Consider the following 12,567-nt stretch of genomic DNA (forward strand, 5'->3'; position numbering starts at 1 on the left):
CTTATGCTGGCCTCGCGCACAGAGGTGAATTTTGCCCCTGTGAGGTAAAGATGGAGTTTGGCCATTGGCTTCAATAGGAGCAGGACAAAGTAACACTTTTCATTTGTCTGTAAAAAACTGTTTAAAATTGTTATGGAGAACCATTGTTTTTCTTTCCCCCCCCTTGCAGATTTTTTAGGAGAATTGTACTGAGAATCATGCCTACAGTATGTACCAAAAACAAACAAAAAAAATCCTCACTTGTGTCACTGTCTAATAGTTTTTTGTTATGCACTCATGGAATATTTGATCCACTTCATTTGAATCTCGTCTTGATATTAAAATTAAAACAAATGTTTTTGTCAGCAAGATGAATACCTGCAGTAATAAAAGGCATGTTTGATGCATGTTTGTGACTTCTTTCCTCTGTGCACCATTTTTCTGTGACAGATCACAGAGTCTAAAGTGCTGGCTATCCTTCCTTTAGCTTTTCAGCTTTGCTATGTTGTGTAGAATAATGCCATGCCAAGATTATCTGCACTGAAAAAAGTGTATGTTGAAGGCTGGTTCTACAAAGAGATTCCTTAGAAAATGGCATTCTGCAGAACTTCAGCAGCAGCTGTAGAATAGCCTATGTCAAAAACAGTATGCTGTCCTTCCCCGGCAATGTTCCTTATTTGAACTGTTTTTGCGTTAATTTTGTTTTCATTTCATCTTTTTCATCAACTGAATGTCAAGACGATGTCTATATTTCATGCACATAAAGCAAATGTGGAAAGTTTCTCTGTGGATACCTTTTCAGCTTTTTAATAAATTCTTTCTTTTGCCTGAAGAGAATTAGAGACTGGCTTTTGACCTCTATTAATTTTTTTAATTTAATAGTTCTCTGCATGCATTAAAAATATTATTAACCATACTTTGTACTACAGCATTTCCATTTCCTCTTTCCCAATGCTTTCTCATCTGCTGCAGCAGGTACCCAGTTGGAGAGCAGATTAGCAAAAGTAGAGGGAATAAATAGAGAGACTCATCAATATTTCAACTCATCAGAAACAAATATGGGGATCTTACTAATCTCTATAACTACCCATGCTTTACAAAAATGTAATTATAAACTAAATTGCTATTTAACAGTTAAAACAATGTGGCTTAGTATAACACTGTTTTAGAAAGGCTAAACTGACCTCAGATTACAATATATTGAATAGACCTGGTGTTTTTTACTTAAGGCCAAATTATGCCTCCTTTACTCACATTGAGTAGTACCTGACTCTGTGAACAATTCCACTGATTTCAATAGGGTTGCTTGTGGGGTCAGATTAATTCTCTATGTGAGTAGGAGTATTAGAGTATGGCCCTTACTATTGTAGTTCTTCCAATATAGCCTCAAATTTACCCCAATAATAAATAATTCAGTTTCAAAATAGAATGAGGCTATAAGTACATAATATATCCTGAAGTCAAGCTGCATATGCCACTTATAGACATGATATAAGCCATAATATTTAAAACTAATTTGTGAACCATATGTGTGTTCCTATAGGTTTTTGTAAAATGAACACCATGTAAAAGTCCAGTAGCTGTCTGTTAATTTATTACCAGGGCAAATAATTTTTGTAACTAATATTGTTTTTGTTTTGTACCTACAACATAGTGACAACTAACGGGTATTCTTAGGAGGCTATCTACTTGACACCGTTAGAGCAAAGCATTTATCATACAGGAACAATTGACCCCTCTAGTGGAATCAACAATGTACTGCAATTGTATGTTTATGGCTACTTAGAAATAGCAATTCAAATAGATCCACAGTATGGTAATCTCTTCTAAAAATATTAGTAGGGATCCTTAAAATGAAGACTCACTTCTTTCATAATCCCCACAAAACCCGAAACAAACCTAAACCCTTAAACCTCCTACTTATTCTTTTCTTTGTGCTTTCCTGTGTTTATTCTGCAACTGTCTTTTTCAAAATGTATGCCCTTTTTGTCCAGGGATTGTTTGTATGTTGTACAATACCAAGTTCATTATTGGCACTTAACAAATAACATGTAATAATAAATATGATAATGCCCATTCCCATGCAAAAGGGGCTGGTTCCCATCTACTGGTGTTCACATTAATCTTAGTTTGTAGCTTCTTTGGATTCATATGATAGTTGAGTCAGAAGTGGTTCTCAAAGTACTTCAGAGAATTAAATAATAATGTAAGAATAAGTTTAAATCAAGGTTTTTAAGAAATACTTATTTCTGAAACAATGATTCAGAATTTCAGAGGAGTTTTCTGTAAAACATAGCCATGGAAAATGTACAACTGAATAGAATAAAGTAAATAAACCATAGATTATAAGCATAATGTGTGCACACACCACACACACTCTTCTGCTTCATGTAAGCCCCTTAAATTCCATTTCTTCCACAAACTATTCTCTTGCTTATTTCCTTTCACTAGTGTTGTCACATGCTCCTGCATTTGAACTGTTCTTCCATTTTTTTTTCCTGCCTGTGTTACATTGCAGTATCTTTGGACCTGATGTATCTTATGCTGTGTTTTGTAAAGCACTATGTATATTTACTGCACTATCTAACTATTTAATAGCAAAAGGAAGGAGGTAATATTGCTATTAGAGAAACCTGTAATAAAGACCACATCCGAAAGGCAATGTCCTGTCTTAAAGGGTCACTTAAAGTGTTCAGGGTTTCCAATGCCGCTTTGTTTGATGGTTAGTTAAAGGCCACCTCTTGTTCAGGCAACCAATTTTTGCTGGTCCTTCGGGTGCTTGCTTAAGACAAGGTTCACCATATGTAAAATTACTTTATGGGTCTGACATACACTCAGAAAAGGCTGAGAATTTAGGGCTTGGCCTTTTGGCTAAGATAAAGTACAGTATCAGCTATTTATTAGTAGTAATACCAAAACATTATTCAGTGCTTTAGCACACACAAAGCAAAGGCCATCAATGATCCTCAAAGTGTTTGCAATCTAAAGCCCCAATCCTGCAAATATGTAGCAGGTGCCTCGACTGGTCTGCCCACACAGAGCCCCACTGAAGTAAACATTAAAGATAAGGTACGTGACATTGGGAAGCCCATAAGAAGAATTAACCTGGCAGGTTTTATAAACTTTTCTTTCTGGTATTTATTTCTTCTTGGCTTCCTTTTGGAAGGGAAATACCTACAAAATGGTCCAGTCCAAATACAAACCATACTTATTGGACCATGTCATCACGAATACCGGTACATAACACTCCAGCTTTCAGAACAACAAAAAACACCCCACTTGTGCATATTTCCTCCCAGTGAGAAAACTGGAAAAAGTACCACCCCATAATAGACAGTCACTTGTTTAATTTCTCCTTTAAAGGTGCACAAACACCACGATGAGTGATATACGAACCTGAATACAATGGAATTTACAAACAACTTGAACGCAGAGAGAATAATAGCTTGGAGAACTGGTAATATAATATCCAATACATTGTCCATTGGGTAAATCTATCTTTGCAGGGGAATAGGCTCAATGATCCAATAGGTCTTGTCCTTCTCAGACTTCTATAATCCATTTCATTGTGCCTGCTGCATAAGTCTGAAATTATACTTATCACATGTGCTGAAATGCCCTCTCTTCCCTCCCTACGTACTTGTATGGCCCCACTCAGAACAGTAAGAGTTAAAGATATTTATGAAAAGTCTTAGTGCTGAATTCAGGGAATTTTATGAGTTTAAATCATCCAACTAATTTATATTTTATGTATCTTGTTTTGTCTAAGTCAACAGTAGTGTTAAACATGAAAACATACTAGAAAAGTCTATAATTTATCCCATTGACATTGAGATCGTAACAATCTCAACAGAAATGTATGTCACATCCTTATTATCTACAAATCATGATATGATAGACTATAATGATCCCTTTTAAAATGTCATGGTCTGTTATGTTAATGAGTATTTAGGGAAGCCTAAATCACAGGATCATTGGCAAGATACTTCAGATCAGAATAGCACCTTCTAAAACTATTAGCAAGCATCATTTCAATTTGTTCTTATGAAGGATTTCAGTTCCCCAGGCATTAAGGCTATGGATAGGGTTTTTTCTAATATAGACCTCGACCTTACAATGGGATCTGAACAGGCAGAGCCTTATACCCTGATGGAGTCCCCACAGGTGAATCCAATTGTAGGATCAAGATCATAGTGAAGGAAACCTTAAAACAAAGATCCATATATAAATGTAGGGTAACTCATTTTATTTTCAAAATATGAAAAATAAAAATTTGCTCCCTAGCAGAGACCTTGTGTGAGAACATGTACTTCAGAGGCATTTGTTATAGCCAAGTTTTGCTTAGTAAGTATTATTTGGTCTTTAATAATTATGCTTGCATTTGCATTGAGCAATTTGATGATTACTTATTCACACTTTTGAAAAAAAGCCATACTGCACTGCCCATTGGGTGTGCAGAAGATCTGAATAAGCAGTAACTTCAACAAGATGTTAACATTTAGTGTAATATGGTATGTTAGTAGGGAGTCCCTGTAATTGTTTTTAATACACACTTTGGATTAGTGTTAGTTAAACAAAAACTATGTGTTTGAGCAATATTGGCTGCACTGTGGATTTCAGCCAGATGATTCATTATCTCCATTTTTTGATTCTGTAATTCCCAGAACTAGTGTACCAAATATATGAACACATTGCATTCTGGATTTATACACATAAATGAGATAGACTCTGAGGAAAGTTTTTGTTTCAAGAAATCACAGCAGAGCTAAATATTAGCAGTTCTTGAAATACTTCTGAGTCCAGTCAAAACACATAGCTCAAGAATTCAATGTCTTATCTGTAAGAGAGAGCTCTGAGCTGTAACGACCACATATATATATATCCTCCGGCTGTTCAGAAAAGATCTGACATCAGTCCAAGATCAAATGAGCGATAATCTGTATCAGGAAATAAAAGAAATACAAATCCTTGAAGGGCAGGTGTAAATTGGATAAGCCAAAACCTTGTAAGACTAAGAGAATGCAAGAAGGCATTCAAGAGCAAGAGCTAAAATTTAAGGCTTTGTATACCAGGAAAGTATTATGTATATCATAACCTGCATGTGAAACATTAAAGCAGAAATATTTGACTTAATGTGTATTCAAAGAGCTGAGTATTAAAAAAGAAAAACTAGAGGAAATTCAAACATAATACTAAATCAGACTCACAATAGTAGAAATATAAAAAGGTGAAGTAGAAAGGAAAGGTATTATCGTAAATCATGTTTGTGAAAGTGAATCTGGAAATCCATCTGCTAGTGGACCCATCAAAGCCAATGTTAGACCTTACATGTAGCTGTAAATTCTCGACATGTGTCTGCAACAGTGTCACTTGTATGTTTAGATGTAGCAAATTCATCAATGTATGGGAACAGTATGTTAGAGAAGCCAATAAGACAGAAGCCTGAAACTCTGAATAAAAATAAATCAGTTTTGTTAGCCTCTAACAGATTGAAATCCTAGCAGGGTAGGAGAAATGCAAGGGTCCTGCTGTGAGAGTGAGGCAGACACCATAGATATGTGATGAAGGTAAACGCTGATATCCTAATGAACCATTTGTGCCAGAAGGACTGATGTTGGAAAAAATAAAGCTGCTTATTCAGTTTAGAAGAACTCTGCAAAGACTGTAAGGATGTGGTGACACAAAGAGTGAAATGCTACATGCCTAGTCCCTGGAACTCAGCGCACCTATCCGGGGATCCATTATGGAAAAATAATCATTTCCCCCTGTAAAATAGGAATGATTTGTCACACTTCAGTATAATAAAGGAATCTTTTCCTGTCTATTTAAAGTGTTTATAGAGAATCACTCACCCTACTGCCTAGGCACTGTTCATTCAGGGGGGAAAAGGGTTATTTCTGACTAATGCTAGGAAGGCTCTATAAGTAATTGTTAGCCTTTTATTATGAATATAATCTAATAATGTCCTAACCCAGTTTTTCTTGAAAAACTGTTAGTTTTCCAGCATAAGCATGGTTTAGGTCACCTTATACCCCTTAAGCTTGTAATTCTGATGAATGCGTAAAGGGAGTCTAAATTCTAAAACTTTGTCATTTTTTAAAAGCCAAGGATATTACTAAAGATATATTAAAGCCCTGATGTTTGCAGGCCTTCAGCTCTTAACTAGCCAAAAGTAACTTCAAAAGCATTTGTGGATTAAATATAGTAGTATAATTATTGGTGCTAATTTTCCTTATATGTTTGCTGTTCAGCAAATGGTATGGAACAAATTCATCCCTGCAGTAACTCCACTGCAATCCATGGAATTGCACCACAGGTTAATGTGGCCCATTATGTAATGTTGTGCATGAAATGATACCCCCTTAAGGAAGAGGTTATAGTTTGGAGGCTGGTGGACAGAGCCTGAGCTGGTGTAACTCTGAATAGATCCATGAAGTCAATGAAGCTATTACAATTTACATCTGCTGAGGGTCTGAGCCTGAATTTATAGAGTTGAGGCAGAGGGGAAAATAGAAAGATAAGCACAGAGAGAAAGGAGAGTTGCTCTTCTCACTGAAGAGTTACAGAAGTTAAATCAGTACCTCAAACATAGCCTGAGGAATGCGGGCACACTTAAGCATACTATCTATTTCTTTTTAATAGGTGTAAAGAGTATGCATATACTGTACACACATAATAGCTGACTGTGCAAGAAATGTAGCAATATATGCTCTTATATCTAAGGTCTGCATCAAATCCTTAGGCTTGGTCTACATTACCAACTTATGTCTGTATAACTACATAGCTCAGGGCTAGTCTACACTACTCGCCCGGATCGGCGGGTAGAAATCGATCTCTCAGGGATCGATTTATCGTGTCTCATCTAGACAGATAAATCGATCCCTGAATCGACGCGCGTACTCCCACCTCGTCAGGAGGAGTAAGCGCCGTCGACGGGGGAGCTCACAGCAGAGTAAGTCAAAAAGGATAAGTCGAATTCAGCTATGCTATTAGCGTAGCTGAATTTGCATATCTTAAATTGATCCCCCCCAGTGTAGACCTAGCCTCAGAGGTATGGCTGACATAACTACCACCTCTCGCGGAGGGTGGAGAACCTATGCTGATGGGAGAAGCTATCCCGTTGGCATATGTATCGTTTCACTAAATACTATAGCAACACAGATGAACCAATGCAGCTGTGTTGCTGCAGCACTGTCAGTGTAGACAAGGCCTTAGTAAAAATTTAGAATAATTTCAGAGAGGAATGAAATTACTGTACTGAGACCAGGCTGCGCAGAAAGGCAAACATTAGATGTACTGGGACTTCAGTTCTTTCACACAACGAGAGACCAATGTATGGAGCTCTCTAGGTATTTCTACTACATTCATCACAGTGCCTTACAAAATCTAAAAGTTATATTAATATAAGCATTTCTGCTTCTTTTCCTCCATCCTTTATTTGGGCCTGAATAGATGACAGGAGAGTAGGAAGAGACATGAGGAAGCAATAAAATTCAGCTGGAGCCAATTACAAAAAAAGCCTTTTTTTTTTTGGTTTGTTTGTTTGTTGCTTTGCACTGAATTCTGATCCAGAATATCATAACTTTTAAAATTAATGTTTTGTTATTTTCATCACATATAGTTGCTGCTTGAGAAAATCCATGTCCAGGCATGAGTGTAATTTCTGAGAGTACAGAGTTATACACGCAGTACAGAATTGGCCCTGGTCACACTAGCAGATGACCTCCTGATAGCTACGAACGGGGAAAGATCTAGGAGAATTGACATGGAGAGCTGTCAGCAGCTTTGGACATATTTGTCCACAAGATACTGTTAGCACATTTGCTGGACTTAGTAGGGGCTGAAAGAGTTGTGTTAAGTTGACTCTGCTTATTCCTGGAATGTATACAATGTTGTTGTAGTTGTGTTGGTCCCAGGAAATTAGAGAGAAAGGTGGTTAAAATAATATCTTGAGAAAGACAAGCTTAAATTTAATTTCATAACTTTGCTAGACTATAAAAATCATGGTCTTAATAAAAACACTGGATTTATAGCTATTAACAACGATCTGTAACCCACTAACTCCCTTTTTTGTCCTATGACTACAGAATTGTTAATGGGCGACTTTACCTTGAATGGTTCCTTAGAACAGATAGTTTAGCATAAGTAGTTAGCACATATTCTATCTTGTATTTAGCTGTGACCCTCCTAGGTGCTATTCCCAGACCTGAAGAAGAGCTCTGTATTACTCAAAAGCTTCTCTCTCTCACCAACAGAAGTTGATCCAATAAAACTGGGGTTCCCAAAAAATTTTCCCTGAGATTAACCTGTGCAGCTGAAAAAGGCACTGTGGTCTACTATTAACACTTCTAGAGGAAAATTATTAATTTTAATTATTACACACATATACATGATAACACTGTATATAGACAATATATATGTTTCATTTTCATTTTAATGTAAACAGTTGTAATGATAGAAATCCCTAGCAATAGGCACTCAAAGAAATGCTTCAAGATCTTTGAAACCAAACAGTTTTAGTAAAACTATACTTTAAAAAATTGTTGAGAGCAAAATTTGGTGTTCAAACAGGGAAAACACAATGTATACATGTAAATGTATAAAACTGAACAATAAGCAACATAACAATGTTAACAAAATTGTAAAAAAAAAAGCCCATTGTGTTATTTATTGATTTTAAAACAAAATAGTTATTCCACTTTGAACACTATATTGTGTTTTCATTTTTTTAAATGTAAAATCTGAGTTTCTGTGCTATGCTGTAAGTAAAGACCCAACCCTACTCTCTACTAATTAGAAAAGAATCAAATGTTGTAAATAAAAATATAATATAAAATATATTATAACACACTGAGGCAATGGGTACTCATCGATTTGGTAAAGGAGAATCCAAACTTCAAGTATGTGTCATCATAGTTTCTTACCATTTTCTTTATTTTTATGGTGGATTCATTTCATGTAGTTGTAGATGGTACTGCTTGCCATTTTTTATGGTTGTAAATGGTGGACTGTGTACATTGCTAGGTTATCTTGCAGTGAAATGCATCGTTGTACTCACAAGAATTAAACTTGATATAGTGCTTATTTTTTTAATAAATAAATAATTTTCTTTCTATACTCTGTCCAACACATACAGCTCAAAACATTACTTTTATATAGCTTTTACTTAGATTACACAAGTCACATGGAGTTAAAGATTTACTAAGAGTTTGACTGGAGAATGCAGTTGTGTTGGTGGACCACCTGGGACTACCTTTGGGCCACGGCCCACAGTTTGGGATCCCCTGCAGGAAAAGATATTACCTCACATACCTTATCTCTCTGCTTATTCCTGTTAGCTAGATCCCAGTGTGTGTTTTGATAGCTGTACTTGCTGCATGTCTAGATCAGTGCTGGAGCACTCACAGAAAAAAATTAGCTGGTGCTTAGCACCCACTGGCAGCCAGCTCCCTCCACACCCCCCAGCATCTGCTGCCTGCCGGCAGCCCCATCAATCAACTCCTTCCTCTCCTTTCAGCGCCTCCAGGCCACTGCAATCAGCTGTTCCACAGCATGCAGGAGGCGCTGGGAGGGAGAGGGAGGAGTGGGGATGGGGCGGGAAGATGCGGGGCAGGGGTGGGGCCTTGGGGGAAGGGGTGGAGTGGGGGTGGGGCCTAGGGCTGAGCAGGGATTGAGCACCCCCAGGCAAAGCCAAAAGCCTGAACCTGTGGGAAGGATCATACTATGGACTTTCTTCACATACCATACCATGATCCTTGGAAAGTCAATGCTGCAGAAGGAGGAGCAGAAAGGATGGTCATATTTGGATAGTTACAATACATCTTTAAATCTTGTTCTAGGTACTTACATATTATAGTGATAGGCCCTCTAGAAGAAGATCACATTATATAGACCCCATGTGATGGGCGGGGCCTTCTGGTCAAGTTGGGGCATCCCCGTCAGTCTAGTATGGGAGTGGCCCGCTCCGCCACTCGGTCGTAGGCTTCCCCATTAAGCGGATGATTTCTACCAAGTGTGGCCCGGCCCCCAGACAGGTCACCTAAATGAGTAATCTGTGGATTCTGAGTGGCAAAACAATCAAACAGTCTGTGGAATTAGCCCCCTGGTCAGGGCAAAGCAGCAAGCAGGCTCCAGCCCCTGGGTGGGGCAAAGTAAGCAAGTAGTCTATAGCCCAGCAGCCTCCTGGCTGGGGCAGCAAACAATCAAACAGTCCAGAGAATTATCCCCCTGGGTAGGACAAAGCAGCAAGCAGGCTGCAACCCCGGGGCGGGGCAAGGCAAGCAAATGATCAGTCTATGACCTCACATCTCTCTGGGCTGGGGCGTAGTTTAGGCAGCTTCCTTAACGGGCGGGAGCCCAGCTTCCATGGAGGTCTCCATATCCAGTGAGTCATCTGGTGAGTAGTCCAGGTCCTCGGACTTTACCACCAGGAGCACTGCAGGTACCGCTGCAGGAGCCAGCAGCATAGTCTCTTCCTCTTCCATCCCCTCACCCACCAATTGGCCTCGGCTGCCTCCTTTTATCCGAGTTCTCCACTTGAAGCACATGCAGCAGGGAAGACGAAGCGTGGTCTCCTGGGCCCACAATGATTGGTCCACCCCGGCGGCCCAGTGGAAGGCTGGTGCACCCTGTCACACCCCATATACTCATTCTCTGCTTCTACTGATCCGGTAAACCCTTCACAAGCTACACAGTTGAACAATTTTTTTTTCAGAGATTCTGTTCCAATACATTAAGGTTGGATTTTAAATGCTCTAACTCCTTTTTAGTATATGTAGTCTCTGTGCAGGATTTTACATTCCCTTTGTTAGATAGTCTCAGAACAGTCTTGAACATATTCTTAATTTACTAATAGATATTTTGTAACAAAAAACTATAAACACAATAGGTAGCTGGGTGCCATATCTAGCAACACTGAACTATTCAACTGTAACTTTGGTAACAGCTTCTGTTACAGAACAATTTCAATCCACCTTAAAAGAGGTTAATGCAAGAATGTATGTATTTTCCTTTGATGACAGCAAGAGAAACTGAATGCATAAACGTACCTATCACATTTCAGGGTGCAATCTGGACCAGCAAGGGGTTGTGTCACCACCTGCCCTGCAACCTTGGGTGCCTCACAATGCTTTGCTGCTGTAGCTCTCAACCTGAGCTGCTCACATCAGCCTGACAGCATGCAGGTCACACCCAGAGTGTTTGTGTATTGCAGGCTGCCAGCTACATACCAGCCAGACTCTGGCTTCCAGCAGCCTTGGTTACCATTTGCTGTGTGACCAATCAATTAAATTCAGGATTTAAATTCTGTGTCACAATTTATTAGAAGTCCTGAAAAGCAACTGGTTTATAGCCTGTCTTTTAACAAAGAGTTCGGTTCAAGTTCAGGAAAGAGAGTGTGATAGTAGTGAGTTGTGTTGGGTGAATCTTCTCAAACATTTTCTGCAAATATTCACTCAGATGAATGAGCTGCAATTAACTATTCACACCCTTATTGGGTTCATTTATCACAAATATTCCAGCGTATCAATTTATTGGCAGGAATATTCACTTCAGCAGTGATTTTCCATTTATAATTATTATTTTTACTAGAAAACAGATTCTAAGAACTATGCTCATCCAATCAGGAAAAACACGTGTGACGTGTCCAATCAAGACAGCCAGTTTTGAATTTCCAATATCAAATATGTGGATTGAAGTGCTTGCAAATAAACTGCATACCAAGAATATTTGTAGAAATTAAATTAATTCAAATAATTAAATTAGAGATTCACAAACCAAAAATGAGGCAAAAAACTCTTCACAAATGAATTATGAATCATTTATCCAGTTCTATTCCTGATATATGACTTTCTCCAATATGCAGTGGTATTGTCGCTGTGTCCGTCCCAGGATATGAGAGAGATAAGGTGGGTGAGGTAATTAAGAGAGACACTGGATTTATGGATTATTACAACAATCTATATAACCCATTAACAATCCCTCCTTTCATTTGCTTTCCTCTCCCCCTTCCTTTCCTCCCTATGACTGGAGGGGTGTTAACGGGCCACTTCACCTTGAATGATCCCTTGAAATATGTATTAACTACTTATGCTAAACAATTTGTTCCATCTTGTATTTATCTGTGACACTCAGTAAGTTTCCCAGACCTGAAGAAGAGCTCCGTGTAAGCGCAAAAGCTTGTCTGCCTCACCAACAGAGGTTGGTCCAATAAAAAATGATACCTCACCCACCTTGACCCAATATCTCAGTTATTAAATCAAGCTTTTAAAAAAAATCTCAACTGCCCAGCAAATGGATGACTCAAGGTAATTCAATGGCTGGATTTCATCACTAGATCCAGAAAGCAAAGGGCAGCAAACAGGCAGATTCAATTCTGAAGATATCACAGGAGTTTGAGTTAAACTGTAGCATACCATTTCACCTTGGCTGAATCTTCATCTTATTTTTATCCAACATGACCACCAGCAACTGACAGAAGAAGTTAAGGCCCAAGAATAAGAAGTAGTGGCTGCCTGTCTGAAACAAGTTTTAGGACAACATTTGCATTGCTAAATTTTAGAACAGAAATTTTTTTGATGAAGTTTAGTG

Source organism: Terrapene carolina, unplaced genomic scaffold, assembly GCF_002925995.2.
Source record: "Terrapene carolina triunguis isolate 2854851 unplaced genomic scaffold, T_m_triunguis-2.0 Scaffold66, whole genome shotgun sequence".
NCBI classification, from domain to species: Eukaryota; Metazoa; Chordata; order Testudines; family Emydidae; genus Terrapene; species Terrapene triunguis.